The sequence below is a fragment of the Falco punctatus genome (assembly GCF_963210335.1).
Source record: "Falco punctatus genome assembly, chromosome: 12".
Classification (NCBI taxonomy): Eukaryota; Metazoa; Chordata; class Aves; order Falconiformes; family Falconidae; genus Falco; species Falco punctatus.
In genome coordinates, this window is record NC_137592.1 from 32,599,005 (window position 1) to 32,626,179 (window position 27,175).

Below are 27,175 nucleotides of genomic sequence, written 5' to 3' on the forward strand. Positions count from 1 at the left end.
TGACGTGCAAATGACAAGGAGTTGAAATAGTTTGATGTACACATGGAGGGCAAACTGAAACCAAAAACTGTGACAATCCACTGACAATTAAAGCATCTTTGTTGCTTTATTTGGTGGGTCCTGTTGGTGCTTGGGGAGGCTAAAGCTGTCTGAATGCTTCCCTTCCACCTGAGAAGCTGGTTTGACAGGAATTGACTTGAGGCAGTTTTGACTGAGGCTTTAGCTCCTGTTTTGTCTGTTCTGTGCATGCACATGCACACCCTCTGGCTGGCGCCCAGATTCTTCCAGCCTCACCAGTCTTCTTTCTACAACTCCTCCCCTTCACCTACATGTACACCCTTCCATCCAAATGCCATGAGCTCTTCTTCCTAGCGATAATCACTGCTGAACATTGAATGGTGCCTTCCTGCCCAGGTCACGTATCTCATCCTTCGTCTATACTCAGCTGAAGCAAGATCTCAGCTTTCTTGTAACATGTTCTTTTTCAAAAGAATTAGGAAATGAATGAAGGTTTGCAGATTTTGTCCTGAAATTAATTTTTGCGCCATATTTCCAACATAATGAACCTCTTCCAAGCTGATATTAGTTATGTGGTACAGGGCTTTTTTTTTTTCTTCTTTTTTTTTCTCTTGGACAAAACCCCATGTATTTTTATTGGAATTACAGAATTTTTTTTATGATGACATTTAATCGTCTCCAGCACTTTTGAGGATCTTGATCTAAGTGGTGCATTAACATTACAGAAATGGCTGCTTTATTATTATTATTTTTCTTACGGAAAATAAAAAAAATATTTAACCACCAATAATGATAACTTCTGCTAAAGGAGGTTATCAGTCTACTGATGAAAATGAAAGATAGTGAGATATGAAAAAAAAAATAATAAAGACAAGGAAGTCCAAGTTAAAGCCAGGCATATTAAAACGAAAGGCACACCTTTTACCAGTAAGATTAATTACCATTATAATAGCAAGCGGCAGGGTTTCTAGCTCTGGGTTTCCTCAAGACCGTTGTTTTCCTGGGAGACCTGCCACCATGAAGCCTGTGTTCCTGGGGCTCAGTAGGAGGCCTGAACAAAATCCCTGCATGATTTTGGAGGTCAATCCAGATCCCCAGTTCCCAGTAGCAAGGTGTGTCTGTTTTTAGGGGAACTTCCAGCGCTGTGGCTGGTGGAGCCCGTCCCAGCACACCCCCCGTGCCAGGCAGCCCTGCTGAGCCAGGGCACACACCGCGCTGCAAGAGGGTGGGAGAGAGGGGGCAGGCGGCGTGCCCATGGGTGCCATCTCTCTGGGCTGGCTCTACCGCAGCGCGAAGGTGTGACAGAGCAGCAGCTGTGCTGTAAGAGCCAGAAGGAGAGCATCGGAGAGGCGGTGAGGAACAGGAGAGGCTCTGTGGGTGCTTTGTCCTCCCTTCCAGCCAACAGCCAAGAGCACCAGGCGTCTGAGGGAGGATGGAGGTGCAGATCTGAGCAGCAGGGTCTGGGCAGAGGAGGGCAAGCAGCTGACAGGCCATAAGGGCTGGGAGAACAGTGGCCTGGGATGGCTGGGATAAGAGGAGGGGAGGCAGGGATGGCCACTCAGCAGTGGGGGAGGGAGGGAGGGCAGACACCACGGGTCCCAGCTACAGAGAATGGGAACTGCTGTGCTGGCTCTGGTTCTGCAGAGGGACCCCACACACCTAAGGATCAGCGTGTACCCTCATCACACAAAGGTATGAGGAACATCTGCAGTTTGCCTGGGGTTCTGCTTCGCCGTGTGCGATGGATGAGCCTTGCCCAGCAGCCAGATGCCCACCCAGCTGCTCTCACTCCCCCACCACAGCAGAACGGGGAGAGAAAACAGCATGAAAAAGCTCCATGGGTCAAGTGTCACGCTTTAAATGTCTGTTTAATCCTGCCCTGTTTCAGAATTCTTTGCCTCTCCAGTCCATTAAACATCACCACTTCAAGAAACTCTGTACTGGAAGGTGGGAGCCCGCTCCTTCTTTCATCGGTGCGTGAAGTAACTGCCGAGGGCAAGGTCACAGGGATGCAGATGGACACACGCAGGGTCCCCTCTCCATGCCTCCAGCTGCCTGGACCTGAGCTCAAAACCTGTATGAGCAAGGTGTCACCTCCTTGTAACCAGCCTCCCTCCTCTCCCAAAAGCGACAGAGGCTCCTGCACGGGATCTGCCCTCCTCTCCGTCTGCATCAGTGTGGGCAGCTCATCCTGACTAAGTTAATGGAGATTTATATTAGTCCCAGCAAAATCGGCATCAAGTGCTATTGGCAGAACCAGGCCCAAAGGAAAGCCCAGAGGCACTGGTAGGTACCTCCAAGAGAGTGATAAAATTACCTAAAAAATCCCGTTCCTTTCACAGATTTCTCACACCCAATATGTTATTACCATATATTATTTCCTCCTTCTTTATATAGAAACTTTGATATTCAATTTCTAGGTATAACTTTCAAACATTAGACTATGTTGAACTTGTAGGTTCCTGGAAGCTGATGACTGACATCAGTGATGAAAGATGTTAAATACTGTAATTATAAATCATAAATGGAATGCTACAGCTAGCAGATGCTTGAAAAAAAAAAAATGTTGCTCATAATTAACTTTCAGTAGCAAAGAGTAAAAAAGTTTGTAAAAAGTTTTAACAAAAATGAATTTGTAACCTTTTCCTTCAGAAATAAATGGTGAAAATGAATTATCTTTGCAGAAAAATGCAAGATTCATGTTTTTATCAATCAGTGAAGATGTGATTACACCAAAGAAAGAATTAAAAATAGGACAGCAGATATAAACCAGAATTTTTTATTAGTTTTGCTAGAATAGAAACAAAATGAACAGCGGCACTGCAGAACAACTCAGTGTTTTACTGGTGTCTGTTCTTCTGTCATAGAGATCCAACTCCAAACAGAGGATGTAAGTACTTACCTGCTTATTCCTGTTTGTTCCTCAGTGCTGGATGAACATCTGCTTGCAGCACCCTGTTTGTGAAAGGTGGAGTTTGAAAAATGGTTATAAAACGTCTTTCATATAAAAAAAACCAACAACTCCAATAGTTTCTAAAAAGAACAGTATTATCATTAAATTATTTAATTCCCCTGGCTGCATTATGGGTGAGACTGCCAGTGACTGTACAGGATCTATACGTGGGATAAGAAAGTACAAGAGCTCTTTTTTGGGGCCATTCAGACCTTGAGTGTCAGCAACATGACAGTCAATGAAACCTGTGCACATCCTTGCCCACCTCCGTTCGACCCTGCACAACTGATGGGCTCTGTTAGGGGACAGGAAGGGACACAGCAAGGAACGGGCAAGCGAAGCTCTCCTCTATTAAAACCCTTTTTAAAAGTGTATTCATTTTAGAAATCATTTCGGGGGGATATCTCCAAGATAGCATTCCTGAGACAAAACCAGACCAACAGACCATCGAAGTTACATGTTGAACTTTTCCAGCTCCCCATAATTTGACAAACTTCAACTGATTTTTTTGACTACTGGAAGCAAATGCTTAAGCCAATATTTAAATAGTCTTTTGTTTCCTTTTTAAGAATTTTCTTCAAGAAAATGTATTTTCTTAAAGAAACTAAACAGAGTTTAGTTTTAGTCCACATATTTCAGTATCTCCTTGTCTTGCTTGTCTTGTTTTCAAGGATTGGCATCCCAGGGTTGTCATGCTGCTTCTTAATAATTTTGACATCTGGTCAGGTCATTTTTGAGAATTAAATGACATGCACCTTTCGTGTCTTTCTTTTATATCCTATATACACTAATGCTGAAGCTTTCCCTTCACACGTGGCAAAAGCATTTCCTTACCAAGCTGACCACTGTTCCTGTAACAACTGTGTTATGATGGGGATGTATCACAGTGTGCAGTATCACTCATGTCAGAAAAAAATACTTCTGCTCTCAAGAAGGTTAGATATGCATTATTTAAAAAAAAGAAGGAAAAAAAAATTAATCAGATGCTTCCCATACAAATTTTTGAGCAAAATCCCAATTTCTATGCCTAGAGGACTGCCTGCTGAAGGTGTGAGTCTGGTCTTTCTTCTAACATACCCTTGGAAACATTTATAGGTAATTTGATAAACTGAGGCAATTGGCCAAAAATCACCCCCATGGCTGGCTAGTAGTCACAGGTGCAAGCAGAGCCACCATGCCTTTACAAACTAAGTCTCCTACTAGTTATCAGGCCAGTTTATAGCCTTGGACCTTACCACAAAACTTGTTTCACTAGTAGCAGCGACATAATTGCTTGGTTCAGGCTCATGGGGTCACATTTCCATAATAACACAATACTTTTAAGAAACAATGAACAATACATTTATTTATCATCCTAAGAAGTTCCAAAAATAAACTTGGCTACATATTTTAATGTGAGTCTCATCAGTATTTCTGTGCAGGGAGCACTTTGCGACCCTCCGAAGTGCCACCACTAAAACCAATTAGTACCCTTGCAGCGTGAGCTGCCATTCATCATGAGCAAACATCTGCGATCTATTCTTGTATAATTAGTATGCATTTGTAATGCTGTAGAGATACTTTTATTTCAGTGTAATTTTTATGCTAATGCTGAAGGCAGAGACACCAAACTCCTCGCTGCTCCCTTTCTCCCCACAACTGAAGCCTCTCCTCCAGTTCAGCTGAGAAGGGGCCAGCAGCAAGGGAGGGGGGACACGTCTGGGTCTTCTTCAGAGTGAGAGCAAGGTGTCCACGGGGCATGGAGCCTGCCATGGGGCCATGCCGCTGCTCCACGGGCCGGGCGGCGCAGAGACACGGGGCACCCTGACAGCACACTTCTGAGCAAACCAGCTTGTTGCAAGAGGGAGTCTTGTGAAAGGGTGGAAGAACCTTTCTCAGGCTTGATCTGTTTCCAAGAGGAGAACTTTGGCGACCAGAACACTACGCAAATCCCAGTTTTCCTTTTTTAAATGGTAATTACCATCAGTGTAACTCATACCATTATTTGCGCTGTGTGACATTCAGTTAATTTTTTTCCCCAGTTAATTTATTGTTTGCTGCTGATCTCTAGTGGCCTTCAGACATTCCTGAAAATTATGATTTGGGGGTCTATTAAAATATTTTAATGAATAAACCTCCTGAAGTGGATGACCACCAGCGATATTTTTAAACAGGAACAGGCTTGGGGCTTTAGGGTTTTGTTAGTTTTGACATTGCTGAAAGAAAATGGAACAAAGCTAATGGTGAACAAGCTTTCTAATGCTCTCTAACCTTGTGAGTCAAAAGAAAACTTAATATATTACTTTGTATATAGGCACTGTTTTGAAAGGCTCTTGTCTGATTGCTGTATTAAATTATGGAAAAATTAGGTTAACAGAACCACACAAAAGTGTTAGTCCATCTTTCTGCCAATGCACTGTGTTTTTTAAATCCTTAACACTTGATGTCCCACTCTGATTGCTGTAAAACAAAGTGAGGTGGTGTGCATTTTACAGTGTAAAAGTTACCGCTCTTGTCCTGACTTCCTTTCATCCACAGCAACTCTGGTGCCACCAAATTCCTGAGCGGCACTGGAGCCCGAGATGAAAACACACTGACTATTGCTGTTGGGACATCCATCTAGGAGCTGGGAAAAAGGAAGGAAGGAAGGAAGGAACAGAGGAAGGAAGGAAGGAGGGGAGGGGAGGGGAGGGAGGGAGGAAAAAAGAAATTGCCCAGTTTTTTTTATTTAATTAATCCATTTTCAAAATGGATAGGATCAATTTGAAAGGAGAAGCTTTTAAATTGGAATTAAGGTATCCACATTCCTTGTTAAGAGGCATTTCTCAAAGTCAGTAATGAGAAATAGTTTCTTATCATGACAAACCTTTGCAAACAGCTGTGGGAAAATTCAGTTATACAAATCCAAAGTCAGAATTTCCAGATAATCAATAATGCAGCAGCTACTTTTAGCCTGGCATTTTTGATTCATCTCTATTCAGCTGCTACTGCAAACTATTCTCACCCCCTGCTCTGAATGGAAGAAGATCAAAGAGTTAATGATATTACTGACACCTATTACATTACCAAATTCCTGCTTTGCAGCATGTTCGCTGCATTCACCGGGCAGCCTCTGCCCTCCCCTCCCATTTTAGGTTGTGTCTGTAAGAACGTACAGCTTGAAAATAATATTAAGTAACAGGTTTAGTCACAGTTAAATTTCAAAACTAGAAGTTTTCTGCAAATCTGAGTTTATGAAGTGCATTCTGTATCGGCACGTTACGGATGAACGTGAACGCTTTTTGCTATGACAGGATCAACTAAAATAAAGGATTCAAGACCATGCGATTTATTTGCCTTTATGTTCCTGAAAGCAAATGCTTTATATAAAAGTATGCTTTATATAACTAAAATATGCTTTGAATGGTTATGTATACTCATAAAGCCAACACCTTCCTTGCTAACTTACTGTTTACATAAAATGCTATGTGTACATATGCACATACTCACTTTCTTGTGAGTCAGTAGTTTAATGTTATGTTTTCTTCTGCATCACAAGAAAGTCTGGAAGAAACTGGCATAGTCTTAAGGGAGCACATCAACAGCGTGGTGCCAAACATCATCAGATTGTGACTAATGCTCTATTTTACATCTTAAATGTTTTTGTCTTCTATTTGTTTTGTGCTATCTGAAGTTAGGCTCCTGAGTGGGCGCTTCAGAGCAAATATAAGCCTGTATGCTTCACCGCAGCTCGAGAGCTCTCTTTCATCCACAAATCCCCTCCTACTGCCTCCTTCCCATCTCCTCAGTGCCTTGGCCTCTCATGAACGAGACTCCGTCAGTCATTTCACACCCTTCTTCAAGAAGGCTCCAACTCTATCACCCTAGACATGTGAAACAACAAGGTGCCTCCTCCAGATGCACTCAACACAAGCAGTCTCATGAGCTAATCTCCCGCCTCTGGGAATCTCAGAAAATGACTCACATCCTCTTTACCCTTCCTTTTTATATCTCTGTCCCTCCTTGCACTTCTTTCTCTTCCTGCTCTTTTTACCCGACAATGAGTTCGATGGGGTAATACTCACGAATCAGGTTGTGTACAAGGCTGCAAAATCCATCCCCCGGGCATGACCGGTCCTTCAGGTCAAGAAGTCCATCTCTGCAAAAGCGGCAGAAGACCGCACATCACGACGAGTCCATTGCAGTGGCAGGCAATCAATGAGAACACAATAATACCAATGCAATATGTACAAAGACTGTGGTGCTCACTGGTTTGGGGCTGCACCGTCGATAAGGTGCCAGCGACAAACCACTACAGTTGCCACAAAGCTGTGATTTTCCAAAACTGAGGTCTCCAGCTGTATTTCTATTAAAACCAAACAGGCATTCTTCCTGTGCACCAGGGAGGTTGGATAAGAAGTCAACTAATGCAGAACTTTTGCTGTTTAATTTTAGCATGGCAAACTACATAAAGCTCCTGTAAAATAAGAGCTCATTAGGGGCAAAACTGACATTGAAGGTATTTTTTGCAGCTAAGCTTCCAAGCCAAAATGCTCGTGTCTAAAAAGATGGGGGGGAAGGGCAGGAGAAAGTGTGCTAAAAATATCTGGCATGTTTTCTGTATTGAAAAGGGGCTGCTTAATAGAAAACTCTGCAGCATAAGATTTAATTCCTCTCTGATGTGCAGCATCACCTAACGTTTTAAGGGGTGAGATTTTAAGTTGCAACCTTACTTTCTTCCTGAAAGATTTCCAGATTGCCTGAAAAAAACCCCAATTTGCCTATGTACTGAAAGATACTAAAAGACTCAAATTTTGTATTTATAACTAGAGCCAACTCCTTGATGTTCTAGTTGTGAATGGAAGAAATGCAATTAGCATGTGAAAATTAAATAGGGAATATAGCAGTGCACAGATTTGACACCCTTGCCTGTGCTCTGTGATGATATCTCTGCTGCTCTGGCAGAGCTGACTCTTGACTACATTTCAATGACATTCTGTTTGAAAATACCCTGTTTAACCATGTCCTGGTATGCACCATGAGGTTCCCTTGGCTCCTAAGAGAAGCAGAGACATTCCTACCATCTCTGCCACAAGCAGGATAAAAGAAGACTTAGAAGATCACACTATCTCCCTCTTTCTTCACAGGCATTATTTCATCCAAACATATATACAGATTTATATATATATATATCTACATATATATATATTTTAGAGGCAGCATCCTCCAGAAGGTAGCTGAGAATGAGAATGAAAATATAACGGAGAAAGAACCTGCCTGAGTTGGGGGAAGCAGAAGAGCTGCTCTCGTGCAGGCTGACATAGTTGAGCCAAGCAAACAGAGGGAGTCACAATGCCCTTAGTGTTATTCTTTTGGGAGAACTGAGGTGGAGGAGACCGAATGATCTGCCACTTTCATGAAGATGGAAGAGCCTTCTTCCATGGGAAGTCATCCATCTCCATTTCCTGAGTCCAGTCTAGCAGCAAGCCCTCAAGACAGTATTGCACTATTACTCTATTTTAGTAAAATTTTCCAGGCTCAGAACAATATTCCATAATCACTCCTGTGATGCCAGCAAAGTCTTTACTGGCTGAGCATAAACACATCCTCAGCAGTCCTCTGATGGAAATGCATCAACCACCAGATCTGAAACTCTGGAGCTGCAGAAGGATCCATCCCTTCAGGTACTTCAGATTCATACCAGGGTTGAGACAGAAACTCAGACATCACCTTTAGAAAAAAATAGAGGAGTATGTATTAAATTGGTTCCTGTTTTTCAACACATTCTTTTTTTCTGCTAAGTTCTTTTTGCCCTATTAGAAAGACACACTGGTTGAAAGAAAAGGAAGGAGACAGAGAAGTGCTGACTGACAGCAGTATGCCCAAAAAGCGTTCTTTTGAAGGGAACTCATAAAATATGTAGCCCAGCTGTTCTTTACTTTCTAATCAGGCTTTCTGATATAATGAAAGTTCACCCAGAGTGACACTTCCTCATTCATGTGATGCTTCTGTCAAGAAAAGGGAAAAAGCAAATAATTGAAAAAGATCAACTTTATCCATTTCAGCCTAACTGCGCAGGTGAACTTGGGAAGAATGATATTACACTAAAATCTGCAAAATTTTTGGCTTTTCAAAAAAACTCTTTTAAACAGCAAATATTTGTTGAACATTGATCCCTCTATTATTAATGATGCTAATAAGCTAATGAAATACTCTGGTTGTGCGGCTACATCTGGCCCTTCTATCTACCTAAAACAAAAATAACCGTATCACTGTCCCCACTCACCATGTGATTTTGTACCACATGCCCTCGGTTACACGCTGTACGGCACCGCAGCACCTTGCACAGCACCACAACACCTTCCCCTGCAAGCGCCAGGCAGCGCCCACCAGTCTGCTGGCCAGACTGGCAGTCCCGGTGGCAGTGAGTTTGCAGAGCGTGCCAAATTTAGTCATGCATACAAGCATCACCTCGCTGACAGCTACAGTATGATATTCAGGGCAATTAGGATGATGTTATTAATGATAATCAAGAATTGACATCACCTCCTGCTCAGCCCATGTTATTTAATATAAAAAGAAGCTCAATTATTTCGGCGCTCAGAGTTTGGGTTCACGTTAAGTTGTTGCAAGCAGCAATTAATTGGGGCTTCTCATTTCGGTAGGTTAAAAAAAAAAGGCACTTGGGTAGTTGTTTTCACTTTTAATAAGAGCGCATTTTACTGCTAAGGTCAGAAGTGCGATATATGTTTTATGTCATGTTACAAAAATAATGGTGTATCAGGTCATCCGAGATATACGGGGATAAAAGGAAAAAAAGGGAAAAGCAAGATGGAGAGACAGCTACAGGCCTGCTGTGACATACAGTCGTCTTTTTCTGTGCAGCCATCACTGACATGCCAGGTTGCTAAATACCCTGGAAAGTAAAACCACACACTAAAAAGAATTATTTATTGGTTTGGATTGTGAAACAAAACTCCTTTGTAGATCAGGCATTTAAAATAACTGTTTTGATATTCACGCAGTGCTGAGCAGTGAGGCAGCGCTTGTCAGTGCTTCTTTTATAAAACACTCATTTCTTAAAAAACATCGCACTTCTTGTCAGTTAAAAGGAAAAACGTTTAAATCAGCTTGTCTATTTTTGAAATGAATATCAGCAAAAATCAAAACAAAACAAGATGTTTCAACTATTTCCAAGTTCTATTTATACTTCTTCTTAGCAAAAAAATATTTTGCCTTCCAAAGGAAAGTCCAGGAAAGCCCACATTAAGAATCATTGTATGTTAAACCCAATGCTGCTAATTAGGCTGTTGTGTTGGCGCACAGGCTGGGTAGTGAAGATGCATTAATGTTAAGAGTTAGGAAGACATCAGCAGTGTCGTTTCCCAGGGCTTTCTGGGTAGCACTTTGAGGAGCACGGCCTCACTCACCTTTTATTTCTTCCTATAGCAGGGCCTTTGGTTTGTGGTGGCTTTTGCACGCCCAGAAGCAAAGTAATTTGCAGAGAGGTGTCTGATTGTCCCATCCGCCCCAAAGTGGGCAGATAACCCAAGTCGCGGGCTAATTGACAGTTATCCAAATGAAGTACTGCAGACCAGACTCCAAGAGAAATTCTTAGCACCTTACTCTGTGAAATCAATGAGACTATTTGCAGAGTAAGAGCAGGGTCAGACAAGCTTGTTTCTGTCGGATGAATTGCTCTGTCAGCCAAAACGCTGGGAGAAGGCATCGGCAGGAGCTTGCTGATGCACCCCGACCCAGCACGCTCTGAGCGCACCGGCCAAGTGCCCATCCTATATCGAAATGGTTTTGGCGGCGACTCACACATTTATTTAGAAATGCAGTATCTGCTCTTTAATTCATTGGCACTGGTGTTCAGAGCGGCCCTGCCAAAGTCACTGGGGTTACAGGACTGTGAGAAGGGAATCAGGCCAGCGGTATTTCTGAACGAAAGCGATGGCTCAGGCTAAACAAATCCAGCATCCCATGCAAAAGGCTGCTCAAGAAAACATTTTTAGGCAGTTGCAGTTCTGCTGCCTATCAAGTGCCTCCCTCCACAGAGGCACCCGTTGAACTGCCTGTTTCACCGTGGTCAGGTCTGTGCTAGAGGCCAAGTCCAGCAGGCTGGTTGCTAATGCCAAGCCAAGAGGTGGAGACCTGCAGGGCTTTCACTCCTTCTCGTTGACTGATGGCCATTCTGAAGCCTAATGCAACATACAATGTATTGATGTTTGGGAGTTGCTTGCTATGATTGTACGCTGCCTGTTTACAAAAACTTTGCATAGTAACTTTGCTAAGTATGTTATATGGTATTTTGGTACGATGAGTGCAGTGTGATGTAAAGTACAGCATTATGAACTAGTGCCATCTATCAACAAGTCAGCCTAGGTGCTGTCAAACAAAAACAAAACAAAAAAAAAAAAAAAAAAAGAAAGGAGAAAAAAAAAAGGGTGTATTCCAGTTCTTCCAATTCTTCAACAGTCTTCCAATGAAATGTTTGATAAAGAGCCAGATTACTCAGGTTGCTAGTGTACTTTTGTAACAGCCATCACTCCTCCAGCTTCCATCAATACTTGTTTGCCCCTGGAAGACTAAGAATTGCAGCTTTCATTGTAAATTGGGGGTGGCGGGGGGAAGCAATAAAAATTGCAGCATACTAGCCAAAAAAACATTTCCAAACAACCAAAACAAAAACCTGACATCTGAAATTCAAAGGCAAAAGATGACCCTGATTACAAAATATTCTTGGGTCAGCCAAATAACTGACCTTGAGAGTGTGAGCCACAGACAAATATTTCCTAGGATCTGGGTTCAGTCATTTAGCAAGCAGGTGGTGTTAATTCCCATCCCTTCAGGTCCACCAGCACTGCCTTCAGCAGCACCAGGCAGCCCCACAACAAGAAAATGAGTTTATGCTTTGTCTCCAGTTTCCACCAAATCATTATGATGGCTGCCAAGTGAAGTTCTAACATCTAGGGATCATGCGCTTTTTTTTTCCCCCCCTTGGATATATCTGCAATTCACTCTTTATTCCAAGTCCCAGGAAAGAAGGAGAAGCAATGGCTCCAGCAGCATCCCTAGGGACTTGCAGTTACTGTGGAAGTCCCAAGAGAGCCGGCAACATTGAGTTTCCTAATGTGTAATCCCCACCTAACCTATTCCTTGACCTGAAATTCACCCACTGTACTTAAACCTAAATATTTAAAGACACACAAACCAAGAAGAGCCTAAAGGAATGACCTCAAAGCATGGATCTAAATGCAGGTCAAGAAAAGTCTCTAAACTGTCAGGTAAAGAAGAGGTACTTGAATCATTAATTATTGCCATCTAAGCATTATTATCCCCTCCTGTTATTAAAACATTTCATAGATGACATTTCAATGAATATGTGGAATTACAATTACACATAGCCTATACTTACGAAATATTAGAATTTCAAGTTTGAGCTACTCTGAGTATTTGAGAAATTGGGAGGAGGGGAAGAAGATGTGTGATTATTTCTAATTATCTGCATCCTTTTATTGTGTCACTTGAAAAATTCCTTTATACTTTGAATTTATTTGTCAGTTTGTTGCAGAGTGCAAATCTCTCCTTTGCAGCTCTGAGCACTGATAAATCCACATGACAGTACGGTGCTGTGCAAGCATTTGAAAATAGCATAGCCATCCACGTGTGGAGGTGCGTTTATGTGAAGGTTATAAACCTTCTGATCAACCCCAAGGCAACTGAACCAAGCGTGCTGCCGGGAAGCATGGCCATGTCACTCCCTGAGCTGGGCTGTCTGGTACAGACACACCACCGGTACCTGCAGAGTGGTCCCACTGGTTCTGGTCCTGGGATATTTTCTGTGTCCTACATTATGGTGCCCAAAATCTCATTTTGAAAAGAAAAATAGTATAATTTATACTGATCTAGAGGCACAGCTAGCGGCTGAGGAAGAGGGCACTGGAAAGAATAAGCCAACAAGAAAAAAAAAAAAAAAGCCCTTTGGTGCTGTTGCCTGAAGCTTTACTGACATTACTCATTTCTGCCAGGCAGAAGGTTTGACTCCAGAGAATTTCCCACACACCGTCACCATATTTCTTCCATTGCTGCTACAGCTACATGATGTTGCAGCACACTAGGACAGCACAAAACACAACTGACTCTGTTCTACCTGAGGATTAACTTCTGTGGTTAACCACGCGTCCGCCGAGTCTGACAGAGCCGTAATTCTGAGTGGCTTGTTCTCCCCCATGAGCATTGCTGCAGTTCGGTCAAATCCATCACTCCTAAGGCAGAATGCCCCCTCCGCGAGAGGATGCCCCGCATCCCTGGTGACGCAGCAGCACTGGCAAAAACAGCTGGAAGACACAGGGTCATTGCAGCTTGCGCAAAAGTTTGTACAGCCAGTGGGTGAACAGTTGTGTGCATCATTCCAAAACAAAACAATTTTGGAAAATGTTTTCTTTACATCTGACCTATAGAAATAAAGCATTTTCAAATACAAACCAAACCTGATATTTTCTTCATAATGTTTTCTACACTAGACTTTTTATCACAATCAAGTCCCCATCTGGGAGAAAACATGAAAGTTTTGGAATATCCACCAGAAGGGAAATCTTCCTTTTCATTCAGCGCCAAGTCACTGTGCGCTTAACACACAGTGAGAAAATAATGTTATATCTGCAGCAAGTAGGCTCTCCAGCTATGGAATTCAGAATTTTTCCCTGCTGAATTTACACAAAAGATTTAACTTACTCAGTTTAGCTTTTAAAAGGAACTGTTTTCCTGAGTTGGCATTTCCTGTTACGAATTTGCCAGTGCTGCTTTCTAACATCCACCGCACCATCACGTATTAAAAGAGCCCGTCCCAAATGCACTCTAGCAATATAAGTGTATCAGCATTTGCACACGTTTATCCAGCTGTCATTTATATATACGATATTGTGGGTCCCAGGTCTGCTTTGGAACAGAAAATACTGCCTGTGATTTTTTTCCAATTATTTTTTTTTTCTTGTTTATTCCTAACAAATAAGAAAGTCAAAGAATAATTAAAGTGCAGACCAGAACAAAAATAACCTCACAGTAAACAAGTGTGCTTGAGCAATATAAATGATAATTTATTTTACAAGCAGAGATTAAAAGAGCTTGGCTTGTTCAGCTTCTCAAAACAATAGCTAAGAAGGGATATGGCTGTTCCCTATAAATATATCAGGGTATGTAAACATGAAGGGAGAGAAAAATTACTTAAGCAACCAGTAAAATATTGGCACAAGGACAAATGAGTATAAACGAGCCATGAATTAATTATGGTTAGAAATTAGGATAAATACTTGAAAATAGAAGAACCTGTGCTTCCAGGCTGATTTATTAAAAACCTGAGCTGCCCAGTTGCTCTGTATTCAGCCTGAAAAGGAGTGCGCTGGTCTTATGACTCTTACCAAAGTGCGTGTGTGGCACTGCACGAACATGTGTACATCCAACAGGTATCCTGTAACATATATGTCCTGGCATGTATCCCATCACATATGCATCCTGGCATGCATCCCATAACATTTACTAGAGAGCTATAAAGGTTTACTTCATTCTGCAGGGCGGGATGGGGGGTGGGGAGAGGGAATAATTCATATATTTTAAAAATGAATAAATTATGCCATCTGATTTTATAGAACTAATTTTAGGTGCTGTGGGGTAAGACTCACTAACCTCCTCACAGTGGAAGAGGATGAATGAAGAGCCTGCCCCTGGACTCCCAGACCATAAAAATCCCACTCTGTTCACATGCTTCCCCAAACCCGAGAGCACTTCTTTTTTCCAGGTGGAAAACATACTCTGACCCAAAAAATAAAATAGTAGACATTTTATTATGGCACACTCAACATGTTTCAGAGACATTGTGCTCCCCCAAGGTCATGCAGGTCCTTGTTTCCCCTACCATGAAGCATGTTCGAGCCTTTTATAACAGCTAGAGAAATTGTGGGGTTTTAAAACAAATATTTCTTATGCTTGATTCTTTATTCCCCACCCACTTGTAAACTGTCGGTAAATGGATTTTAAAAATGACTGAGTTCATCCTACACTTCAAATTATTCACAAACGTGTCCAATAAATAATTCTTGTTCTGCAGACTGTTTGTAAAATGCATATTTATCTGGAATTGAACATTCATGCTATGCAGCTAATTAGCCTTCACAGAGGGCTTAAGCAGGCCTGAAGGGTGCCTAGGGCTTGCGCTAGCTGTCAACACAGGGATGCGTTTCCCCTAACTGAATTTACATTTATAAATTTCTTGGACCATTTTATCTGGAAATCAAATCACCCCCCGCCCCTGCCTCCACCCCCAGCTTCCTACTTGGAGCTCAGTACAATATTTGTTTGTTTTGATTAAGTCTCTCCTAGAATAATGCAACATATTCGTGCTCCCTCACTAAGTTAAAACATACTTAAAACTGTGTCTTAAATTCAGTTTAGAAACAACTTGGCCAGAAAAAAGGGAAGAAAAAAGTATAAAGAAAATACATGTCTTCCACTCACATTTCATTAGGTGTTCATCTCTGAATTTTATCCTGTGTTTGACTTTCTCCATACTTATCACTTTCAGCTACTTTTGTTTAATTTCTGCATGCACTGTGCATTGTTTAACTGTAGAACATTTAGGTCTCTTCAAATGCAGGGAGACTTAGCCACTATTTAGTGTGACTATTATCCTTCCAATACCAGTCCCATTTATGGAAAATACCACATCAGGTTACAATGAAAATATAAGCTAGGTAATTTATAAAAAATGAAGGAAATTTGTTCGGTTCCATAATGTCACAAATCAGGCACGACCTTCAGATAAAAATTCCCATATTTGCCTGCTAGGAGTTAATACACCTCATATAAGCATGCTTTTTGACTCATCTCTCCCTTATAATTTTCATCAATATTCAGAATATTCATTTGTCAACTTCTTTTACTTGTCAAGAAAATGCAAATGCTTTCAAATGTCAAAGCCCTGCTAGAACCATTTTGGCTGGAATATTTTTTAAGTGTTGGACGGTCTTTGAGCGGAAAGCTCTGGCACCTGTCAGATCTTTCAGACGTGTTAGACTTTCCGTGTGCCAGTACTGTGAAAATCTGGGTGGCAATAATGGAACAGATCTCCACTGCACTGGGCTTTGGACAAGCTTTAAAATGATGGACCGGTATTTAGAAATATCTGTGCCCAGTTGTGCCTGCAAAGATGAACTGCTGGTGTTGAGAGAAATCAGAGCTTCTGTCCAACAAACAGCCACGGGTGCCCCTAACTCTTCTAATAAAGGCTATTAAAATTATATTTTAAAGAAAATAAACCACTTTTCACATCAAGTGAGCCTATATCAAAACACATTGCTATCAAACCCAAATTCTGCCTTAGTAAGGAGAGCAGGACCAGGCACCTCTGAAAGCCACAGGTGTATCTAGATTTAGGAGCACCTTTTCAGCAGGGCGTGTTTATTGATATTCTGAGAAGTGCTGGACCACTTGTGGAGACGGGGCTTTTCCAGGTAGAATTGCTGACTGGCAAATCTCACGTAGTCCCGCCTCGCATTAAGTGCCTGCTTTTGACAGTGGCACTTCAAGGAACGAGTCACAAGGCAGAATCTTAGATCATCCGAACAATGTAATTACGGAGGAAGGACACGGCAGGCAGAGAGCATCCGGATGCCACCTCGTTTTATTTCTGGAGCTGATGAAAGCTGCAATTTGTTACTTAGTTAAACCTTGCAGATTAATGACCTATCAAATCAGAGATGCTGTACACTGCATCAAAGTCACAACCACCTTATTCAGATCCCTTACCTATTAAATCAAATCTGTACCTGAGCAAACCACATCACTAGTGAAAAGCATTCCCCAATCAACCACGCTGAGATGTCTTTAGTCGATATCGTCACCCCAGCCCTGGATTTTGTTGTCCTGAAGTCATGCAGGGCGGCTATGACAGCGCAATGCCTTACGGGCAGATGAGTTGCTTTGTTGTAAATATGTTCTTCCTACAAATGTGCTTTATAAATATGCACCATTTGGTATAAAGACGCACCATTCCTAGGCTAATCTCTGGAAATAACCTAAAAGTCCCATCAGTGGCTGCTCAGAACATGAGAATATGGATGACGAACCCCAGGAAATCCTCATTTTGAAACCCAGCTTCAGAATAAATCATCACAAGCTGTTGGAGAAAGCTGTAAAATGCATTTCTACAGATCAAGCTCTCTTCTGTGTAGCACACGTGTGGCTGAGTTTGATGCAGAGAGATTTTAAACCAGCTGGGTGAGGTAGAGAAGAGTTTATGTACCTTTTGCACATACAAGCAATGACACTCATGGAAATAATGTTTGAGGTTTTTTTCCCAAGTTAGTTCAGGGAGTGTTTTGTGAATCAGCCTTGTGAGCACCCAGAACATTAATACCTGAACATGCGTAAAATGTAGGTACAGATCTTGGAATAAAAGGAATGGTGGGAGGACAAAGATGGCAGAAAGAAGTCAGAAATAATGGAATTTCTGGCCCTGTAATGTACAAGAAAAAGCAAAACATCAGCTAACATCTTCATGAGACCTTGCAGGGCTGTTACCTGCACTGCACCAGCCGCTGGCACCTATACTCAGAGGTGGAAGGAAATTGCAGTGCAAGAGAAGTCGGAAAAGAAAGGAACTGTCCAGCTGGACTGTCTGGAGGAACGTGGGTAGATGTGAGTATTTTGCAGGTGTTGGAGCAAAAAAATAGTACAGCCAGGTTTGTGATGCAAGAAGAGGGATTTGACCAAATTTTTTTCCCAAAGAATGAAATGCCTGATTCATGCTCTGGGTAACCTCACTACGTGTCTTTTGAGAATATTGCATGAAATTCTTAGGAGGAGCAGTATCCCAAAAGCGCCAAGTGTTTCTGCAAGTCGGTGACTCCCCCTTCATTCTTCTTCCCTGTATCCTGGGGAAATAGCCTACAATTAAACTAATTTCCAGAACATTTTTTATATATATATATATATATAAATATATATATATATAAATATATATATATTTAATATATAAAGTTTATATATTAAAAAAATGCACTTTTCTTCCTACAAGCTCTGGATGGCTTTTGGATAGCAGGGCTGCATGGGCTGGGGCTGTGCACAGCTGTGAGCAAAACCACAGCGTTACCATCAAAGCACGGAGACCATCGGGATAAAATAAAAGGATGGCTCTGCTGGGGGAGCAAGTAGTTTTCAGTGGGGGAGAGAAACATGATGCTGCAGCTCACTGTCTCCATAAGGGAAGGTGCTGAAGCGGAGGGAGGGCAATGTTTGCTTTGGAAACACAACCCACACAAAAACCCATAGCAGTTGTCCTTGGAAACCGAGCTCTGGAAGAACAATTTCCAGGATTAAACAGTTAGGTGCAATGTTAATACTGCAGGCTTAGTCTGATCCTTAATTTTTGATTTGGACTCACAGACAGGCAATTAATTTAAATTAGGCAGTATCAGAAGGGAAGCTGTTGTAGCAAATTTCTCATCTGTTAATTTAGAACTAGCAGCATTGGTATCCAGTCAAGTTTATTTTAATTTATGGCATATTCAGTCTTCTGCTCAGAAAGAAGAGCAGACATGGAATTGACCAGTCTTTTTCAATATTATCTTTCTTTTACCTTTTAATTATGTGGCACTTGCTTTCAAATGCCTGGCACACAAAACACGGCTGAAATGAATGGCAGAAGCAGTAAAATTCCCATACTGTTAAAATTGATCAAAACCTGAGTATCCTGGGTATCGGTAGAATTTCTTTCCCTTTACTAATGAGCTTCCTACAGTCTATAGGTAGGGATCTTTTTTAATTTGAGTATTTCTTACAACAAGTATATTCTCCCAGCTACGAGAATACGTCCTATTACTGGAAATGTACTTGACTTCCTTTAAAAACTACACCTGGTTTCAGAAGAAGGGTAACGTTGGAGGTGGAAAGTGGAGAGCGCTATCCTATCTGTTTTGTGGAGAGCCACACCTGTCCCCAGGGTTTGGTCTGCGGCTGAACAAAGTGCCTTGCCTCAGCCCTCCCGCCCAAAAGGCTGGTTTTCTTAATTTACTCCAGCACCCGCAGCAGACAATAAAAGCCTTACACAAGCAGCCTGCCACAGCAAGGAAGGATCTTCCTGACTTGCCGTTCAGTTTTCAAATGGTACGTTACTGCCTGTAGAGCAGGGTTTAATAGGCTCTATTCCCAAGACCTCTGACTCCCCCTTACTGACCTGGGCCCCCAAGTTCTGCGTACGTCTTACATCTCCTCGTATGAAGGATGCGGACTTCGCTAGAATAAAATCAGCACCCTTCGACCATTTTAGCACGTAAAAAATAAAACCCGTCAAAAGCAGGGCACTGAGGTTGCCAAGCTAATCATTGCAAGTTAAAGTGCCACCTTAAGCCAGCCCCCCCTCAAGGCTGTGAATGCCATGAACGTAAAAATGAATTCACCGTGGACACAGACCCCCCTTTCCCACTGGAGCTGTGGCCACATTCCCCAAGCCTATCCCAGCTGGGGGGTCAGTTTGCTGTGCCACCTCTGCTCACCGTGAGCTTCCCACATTCCTGTTCCTGCAGTGTTTGTTCCCAGCTGCCCCAGAGCTTTACCAGTACTGGTGAGCCAGTCTGTGTGAGCAGGGAGTATCACTACCCCTTTTGCGGGGGGGACCAGGGGAGCCAAGGAACAGAAACACAGGACACAGTTGCAATGATTGTGGTCATTAACAGCTTACAGCTAATAAACCCAGCTGCCTTATGGCATCCTATAGACTCCTGCGCAACATATAAGCCAGGACCACGTCTGCTATGTAGGCAAATAGAGGCAAAGCTGAGAGAGAGTCAGGGGTCTGTGACGCATGAACTGAGCAGGAAGCTGCCCGTACACCCCATGCAATGCTACGCACCAGGCATCTGTAGCCCCTCACTCTTACTGGAACCCAGACCCTTGATTAAGTACTGCCCAGCAAGTCACCCCTGGGCAGTCAGGAGCCAATTTGCTGAGTCTTCTGCTTAGGATGGATTGCCAGCTGGGATGGGGGCTCCTTTACAGCATTTATGTAGCATCTCATGTGCAAACAAACACATCGGAAGAGTTCTTACCATCGCATTTCTCAGCTTGGATGTCTTGGCTGTACCCGTGTTGCATGTTAGGCACGTAATTTTATTTGTGATCTTACCTTTAAGACCTTGAGATGCGATCTGTCTTCTGGAATCAAGTTGAGACTTATCTCTTTGTCAGATCACTCGCTGATGTGTTTGAGGAAGTTTAGCGTTGCACTTCCCAGGTAAGGCAGCTCCCAGAGCAGCAGGCGTGCACTGAAATAGCTCAGGGAGAAATAAGGCTGAAGGAAAGGGACTCAAACTGTCACCACCAGTCCTGGCTCCAGTTTTGCAGTACTCTAAGGCCACACGTCTTGCCTGCCAGGAAAAAGAGCGACAAACAGACATTCAGAGTAACTGTTTGTCCAGACTGAACCCCTTTACCAGGAAGGCTGGCTCAGGAGAAGCAGAATTAAACTCTCTACACCACTGTCATTCTGCCCCACAGGCAGCTGGATAACAATACCCAATCTGGGAATTCCTAATGCTTCCTGCAAAGAAGCTTTTTGATCTTATAGGAAGGCAACAAAGATATCACAGCAACTGGATATTGTTTTGGGGCACTAATTTTCACCTGTAACCTTTTCTGCTATTTTGGTCTTTACTAGGGGAGAAGTTACTTTGACTGTGCCATTTAAATTGACTAAGATGTATCACATTCTTCTAGCAATTCCTTTAATGCGCCTTCAGAGCATTATGTAAAAATTGACTAGGCAGAGGAGTTTGCTCCAGAGCTGTAGGCAAACAGATGCCTTGCAGTATCTTTCCAAACCCCTATCCCCTGTTGGAAATATCAAAGCTGCAATGTCCGCTCAATGAGACTGTCAAAGTCACCTCTCACCAGCAAGGACAGCGGGACGCAGCTTTCATGGACTAGGTCCAGTAATAATAGCATCAACCCTAAATTAGGCTCTCAGGTAGCAAGGCAAACAGCCAAGCAAATAGGAGCGTCAGGGAAACAAAATTCCACAGTCGTGACCCACTGCTGGTTTCAGAGGGAGAGAGAGATCTCCATCCAGGATTTCTATGAAAGTTTTAATTATAGGCAAAGTTAAGAGAGTTTGTCCTCTGTTTGTACTAAGCTCATTAGGGATCAAGAAGGAAATGTTTCTAAAAGCAGTAAATTACCTAAAGGACTCAGTTTTAAAAAAATATTTTAACCTACACTACTGAATGGTCCAACCTGTTTTGATAAATACATGCTGTCCTTCAATATTACATGTATACTGTCCAAATAGTTCACTGATCCGCTGCGTCAGTGGTGGGAAGGATACAGTCTATGCAAAAGGATGCATACACATTTCTTTGACAGATTTATTAGATATTTTAGTAAGCTCAGAGGAAAGAGAAGGTATGCTTCTCTTAAATGACAGCTTAAGTAAGGAAAACACATAGTTAAAAATGGTCTTTCAGTGAAGTACTGAAATTACAAATCAAATAAACAGGAAAGGATTAATTACATTCCTTATTCTTAGGAGAAAGTTGCTATCAAAGTTAGGTATCAAATAGATGATGGACATACTTCTATTGTCAAATATTTGGGAATATTTCTTCTGTGCCTTTTATATTGACTATGAGAAATGAAATCATCAGGTGAGTGTTACTTAGAAGCTCTGCTATACTTCATACAATTGTTCTGCAGTGGTCTTATTTTATTAATGTATCGTACTTACTATTTCAAAAGGAACCTACGACGTAAAAGAACCCACCTGTCAAATTCCCAACTCCTCAGTGCGCAAACAAGGACAGCAAAGCATACAGCTCAGGATAAAAAGCTAGATAAATAGCAGGTATACTGTGTTTCACAAAGGTCTTTGAGGTGTTGAATACGTGTAGTAAAGGAATATAAAATTCCTTTGCAACATGTGCTTCTTAGTTTAATAACCTCTGTAATGCTGGAAATCCTTTTTCTCTCTCTCTGTATTAACAGAAGTATTGTTCCTTGTACTTTTTCGCTTGTCCCTAGACAAGTTTAAGATGAAAATTAACAGCTGAAGAAAAACTGCGTATGAATTTAGGGTAGGGTACAACAAATGGCAGCCTGTACAGCTCGAGGGAGCGCTAGGTCCGATACACCACCAGAGATAACCGATGATGGCAGAGCCCTGTAAGACAGGGCTGTATATTTTACTGATAGCTGGGTGAGAATTATTTTCAAATTTAACCACTTAGGTGCTTTACCTTTCAAGAAAAGCTTCTCACAAAATGCAACCTGAAGTGGAGGTGCTACACACGCTTTAAACCTGCCCTCTAGAGCTGACTGAAATTTTGATCTGAAGATGAAACCTCTGCATTATATTCTCTCTGAAATCAAATAAAAAGTAGTAATCTTCCTAGTGCATGGTACTATACAAATACAGATCAGAGGGAAGAAAAATCACAATGCTCTGGTTTTTTAAGACTACAGTACTGTGCCGGCTAAAGCTGTTTAAGTAAATACCTTGGTACAGGTACTCGAAATATATTGTTACCTTTCCAAGTTCTGAAGTGTTCGAAAAGATGTATCAGTCAGTCTTAGGACCATCCTTAGCTGCTTTAGGTTATCTTTAGAGGTAACAGAAAGATAAATGTTAAATATTTATCATATGTACATATGCAAACAAATACATTTATTCTTGCATATTGAGTTCTATATTTGAACAAAAAAACACCCCTTAAAATTAGATGATTCACTGGTCCTGAATGTATTTGATTTAATATTGATTTTCTAGGCAATGTACTTGATTCACTGGTTTTTGCATTTGATTTAACAGATAGTAATTTTGATCCTGTATATGAGGTACATGGCATGGTAGGTGAAATGGCTGATAAAGAGGGATTTCAGCTGAATAGGATACGTATTTCATTTCACAGTTGACTTTCTATTTAAAATATTCTTGTTCAAGAGGGGGGAAAAAGGTGCTTTAACATGGTTTGTTGATTTCAGCACTCACTGTACTTTCCAGACACTGTCACGTACAGTAAATATTTTAATTACAATATGTTTCCTCAGTTTTTGTCTATTTCCATGTCTTATGCATTCAATATAATTTTACATTCCTGAATCCCTCCGATTCTCCATCTTGACTTTTCTACACAGTGGGATCCCTCTTCCCAGCTTGCTCTCCCTCTGTGCCAGGTCTCTTGGCTCAGAGTAGGGACAGCCCCCTCACTGCCAGTATTGGTGACTAATTTTTTCTTCTCATCCAGGTTACACCTCTGATTATCTTCTCCTGTTCATATTCACTTCTATTTAAGACAAGCTATTTCCATTGTTGTGTACCTTGACCTTTCTCCTTCCTTACTGACAGATCAGTACAAGTCTCACCATCACTCCTCTGTTTTGAATGCTCTGGGGTATTTTTTTCCCTTTGCTGCCCTGTTTACCCATCATTTTTTCCTAAATTTCTTCTCATTTTTCTTTTAATCACATATTCTTATCATTTATATCAGTCCAGGTAAACTCTGCTCTGGCTGGTGCCAGCCCTGACCTTGCACCTCCTGCCCTGATTTTGTCTCTGTGGATCCACGGACACTTTCCCGGACACCTTTTGCTCACCTTCCGTCTGTAACGACTCAAAGGGGAGCAGAGGACAAACTGGGGCTGTCTCACCAGCTATGTCTCACCACAGTTCTTCTCCCTGAGCTAAACAGCCTTGTGGTCATTTCTCCCTTCATCCACCTAAGAGTTTAAACCTTGAGTTAGAGGTACCTGCATCCCGCCTCCAGGAATGGGGGAACACGGAGGGGACTTGGGGAGACCATCCCTTATCCCTTGCCTTGGCTCAGCCTGCTGGAGTGGTTGTGCTGCCTCGGACTTCAGAGAAGGAGGGAGTCTTAAAGACAAGAAAAACTGGTCAAAAATAAGAGGAAACTGAAACCATCAGGGCAGAAAATCTCATTCAAGAGACACCTCTGAAGAGTTGCTGGGTCGAGGGCCACAAACACCCCAGCTGCAACAAGAGGACATGGGCTGGGACTCTCCACAGGCACAACCAGGGGACACAAGCTGATTTATAAGCCCAGAAGCAGCAGAAAACACAACAAAATGTTTGCAATTAAACAACAGAGAAAGATTAAATGTTTGCTTTAACCCCCTCAAACTGTATTAACGTGGTTGCTGACAGAAATTACACTGCCCAAAGTGGACCAGGTCACTTCAAGCCATTTCACGAGCCAAATCCAAGATTTCCCAAGGCATTTTAATGATGTAAAAGTGTTTGTGTTATGATGATATCGGATTTATCTCTGAACCAGAAAAAAAACCCCCAACACCCAAATGTTTGAAAGAGCAAAGGCACTGTTTGATGTATATTGCTCTGGGAAACCTGAGGCAACCCCAGGGGAGAGCGGAAAAGCAGCGGAGGTGAGAGGTGCGCGCTGTTACCCTAGTACGGCACACTGCAGCTGCTTCAGAAGCCAAAGAAAAGCTACAGCGGCGGTGCCTGGAGGTTACAACAGGAGCCTTGACCCTGGAAAATACATTTTCCATGAAGCTCCAAGAGCAAATATCATGAATTGGAGGCCAAACAAAACCCATGAGAAGAAAAAGAAGAAAATGGACTCGAATGAAAGGGACGTTTGGTCCTTTGGGGTCAAACGCTATGTTTACAACACCTGCACTCCCATCTACACCATCATGTCTTGGAGGCACAAAAATAAAACATTTCACTAGGCAATATGAGTAAAAATCTGAAACATGCCTCAGATCCACGTTTTCAAATGTATCTATAGACAGAATAAGTACATAAAAGCACTTCAGGAGTATCTCGCTTTGAAATGCCTAAGTGCCATGTAGATGGTTTTCAAAGTCTCACCAAAAGCCCAGCTGCAGTCCTAAGTGTGGAAGTACCTCGGAGAATGTGGGTGAGCATTTCTTAGGCTCTTTTCAAATTGAAATGCAATTTCTCATGTTCATGGATTAGCAATTGTAATCCTTCCTGCACCAAAACAAAGGCCGCTAGGGTTAAAACCAGAGTTTAAATAGTAGTATATTCCCGTTGCAGGATTCTGCATAAATAAACAGAACCCTGAAGCAATACCAGTTGTTCTGAAATTTCTACCAGGAAAGTAAGTGGACCTAAATAATATAGAAGAAGTAAAAAAGATGCATTTTATCCAATTATGTTTTATTTTGTAAAATTATGCAGGTTGGTAGTGGAATTATAAAAATGCTTTTTTTGGATAGTCTCACTTTTGGAATTCCATCTTCATTCCATCACAGGACTACATACACATGGTCTACATGAGGTATGGGTCTCCATTTTCATCATTTTGTGAAGTATTTTTCATAATGTTGACTTTTAATAGCAGTTGATGATCATTTTAAAGGTTAAGACTGTTAAAGGAAAAAATATTGTGCCAGATCCAACACCCTGAGAGGGCTGAAGCCGCTGCTGCTCCATGCCCCCAGGTCCAGCCAGCGGTGAGGCTGAAGGTATGTTCCCAGCAGGCACAAGCCCACAGAGGGCTCGTGCATACCACGTATGTTCATCTATAAGTGGGCAGGCACACAGAGCACAGACACTTGGCACACTCACATGGGAACGGACTGACCAGTGCAGTGACCAGCCCACTATCTGCATGCAATCAGACCTTTTATCCACTTACCCCTTTCTTTTCCCACACCTGTTCCTCCCCAAATAACCTAAACCCCCACCTTCCTTAAACATCCCGTGATAAGTCCTGTGCAATCACAAACTGCTTTTCCCCTGCATCCCATAACGCGCCCTACACCCCGATGGTGGCCCTGGGAGCAGCTGTCAGTGCATTATCTGGGCTCCCTCTCCAGCCGTTATCTCTCTGAGCTCCTCTGTGGGTATGCAAAAGCACTTTTGTCACATAACCTAACAGATACTTTAAATAAATCTATCCATATTGTGAAATGCAATTATGTTTGACAACACAGCCACAAACATCCAGTAAAAAACTCTATACAGATAAAGTTACATCTACTTTGACTGAAAACATTATGTTTTGTGATTCTTTATTAATCACATAATTGTGATTCTTTATTAAAATTTTTAAAAGTGGCTGTATAGAGAAGTATTTAAGTTGTCACAAATATAAACATGTTACGTATGTTCACGGATACATATTACTCTTGCATCCCTTTACAAGGGGAGGCTCTATTATCGTGCTACCTTGACACTCACAGCAATAGCACTGCGCTGTGGTGCATCTCAGTTTTCAGAAGCTCACATTTGGAATTACCTTTCTCAGCACATTCCAAACCACAGCAGTCAGGTAGACACATTTTCAGCTTAAATACCGCTCTTCTATATTTCTGATTAATGATTTTTCCTTCAGTGTTCACTCTATCAACTACCTAAAATTTAAACCGGCTATCAAATCAATAAAGCCCTTCCAGTGTTCATTATTCAAATCTCAAATGCTTTTACTTCCTTCCTTATAGTTTTCTCCCTGTCTTCCTTAGGCATATGAAGCACTTTGGAGATACGCTGCAAAGGCCCCAGCATACGACAGAATGATTTTTCGGAGTTTATGTTTGAAACTCCTTCCTTTACAATACAAAGTAAAATTCCTCAGAGTTGCAATTGACGAATTAACTGTGACATATATCCAAAACAACTTATGTCTCCAACTTAGATCACCAGCCCCCCTATGGACTGTAGGACTGCATATGCGCCTTCATAAGTAAGTGGTCACCGTGACGTACTTCTGTGACGGGCTACTGCTTTGCTTTCTAGGTTGTCACTAGGCTTCATCCATATCCCATACCCAGCTTAAAGAAGACATGAAGATTTGACCCCTGTAGAAAACATTTAGTCTAAAACAGATTGCACTGCAGTGACACTGAAGTTGTATATATAGAAGTATTTACATACACAACTTTATATATGCATTTATATAGAGATACACATACACACACACACACACACATATTTAAAAAACCCTATACCCATCCGCAAGAGGGTATACCACATCTTTGTGATGATTAATGGCTCTAGTAAACTTGGTGTTGGTGTTGGCGCAACAGAACTGTATTAATATCTTCAGTCAGGAGGCATGCTATATTTAACATAGTTTATCATAATTAGCTTAAGCAATTTCAACGTTATAATAAAGGCTATGGAATCAACTTTAGTTGTTTTTTTTTAGAGAAAATATTTCCCATTTGTCATCATATCTGCTTTGCACT

At 41.8% G+C, this 27,175-nt stretch overlaps 1 long non-coding RNA gene across 1 annotated transcript in view; it reads right to left on the minus strand.

Moving 5' to 3' along the window:
* LOC308072270 overlaps window positions 1–25,980 on the minus strand; it is a 42,926-nt gene extending 16,946 nt beyond the window's left edge. The window contains exon 1 of the long non-coding RNA XR_013931614.1: window positions 1–25,980. This exon is cut by the window's left edge and continues 14,904 nt beyond it. This is a non-coding gene — a long non-coding RNA (uncharacterized lncRNA).
* Window positions 25,981–27,175: the final 1,195 nt, after the last annotated feature.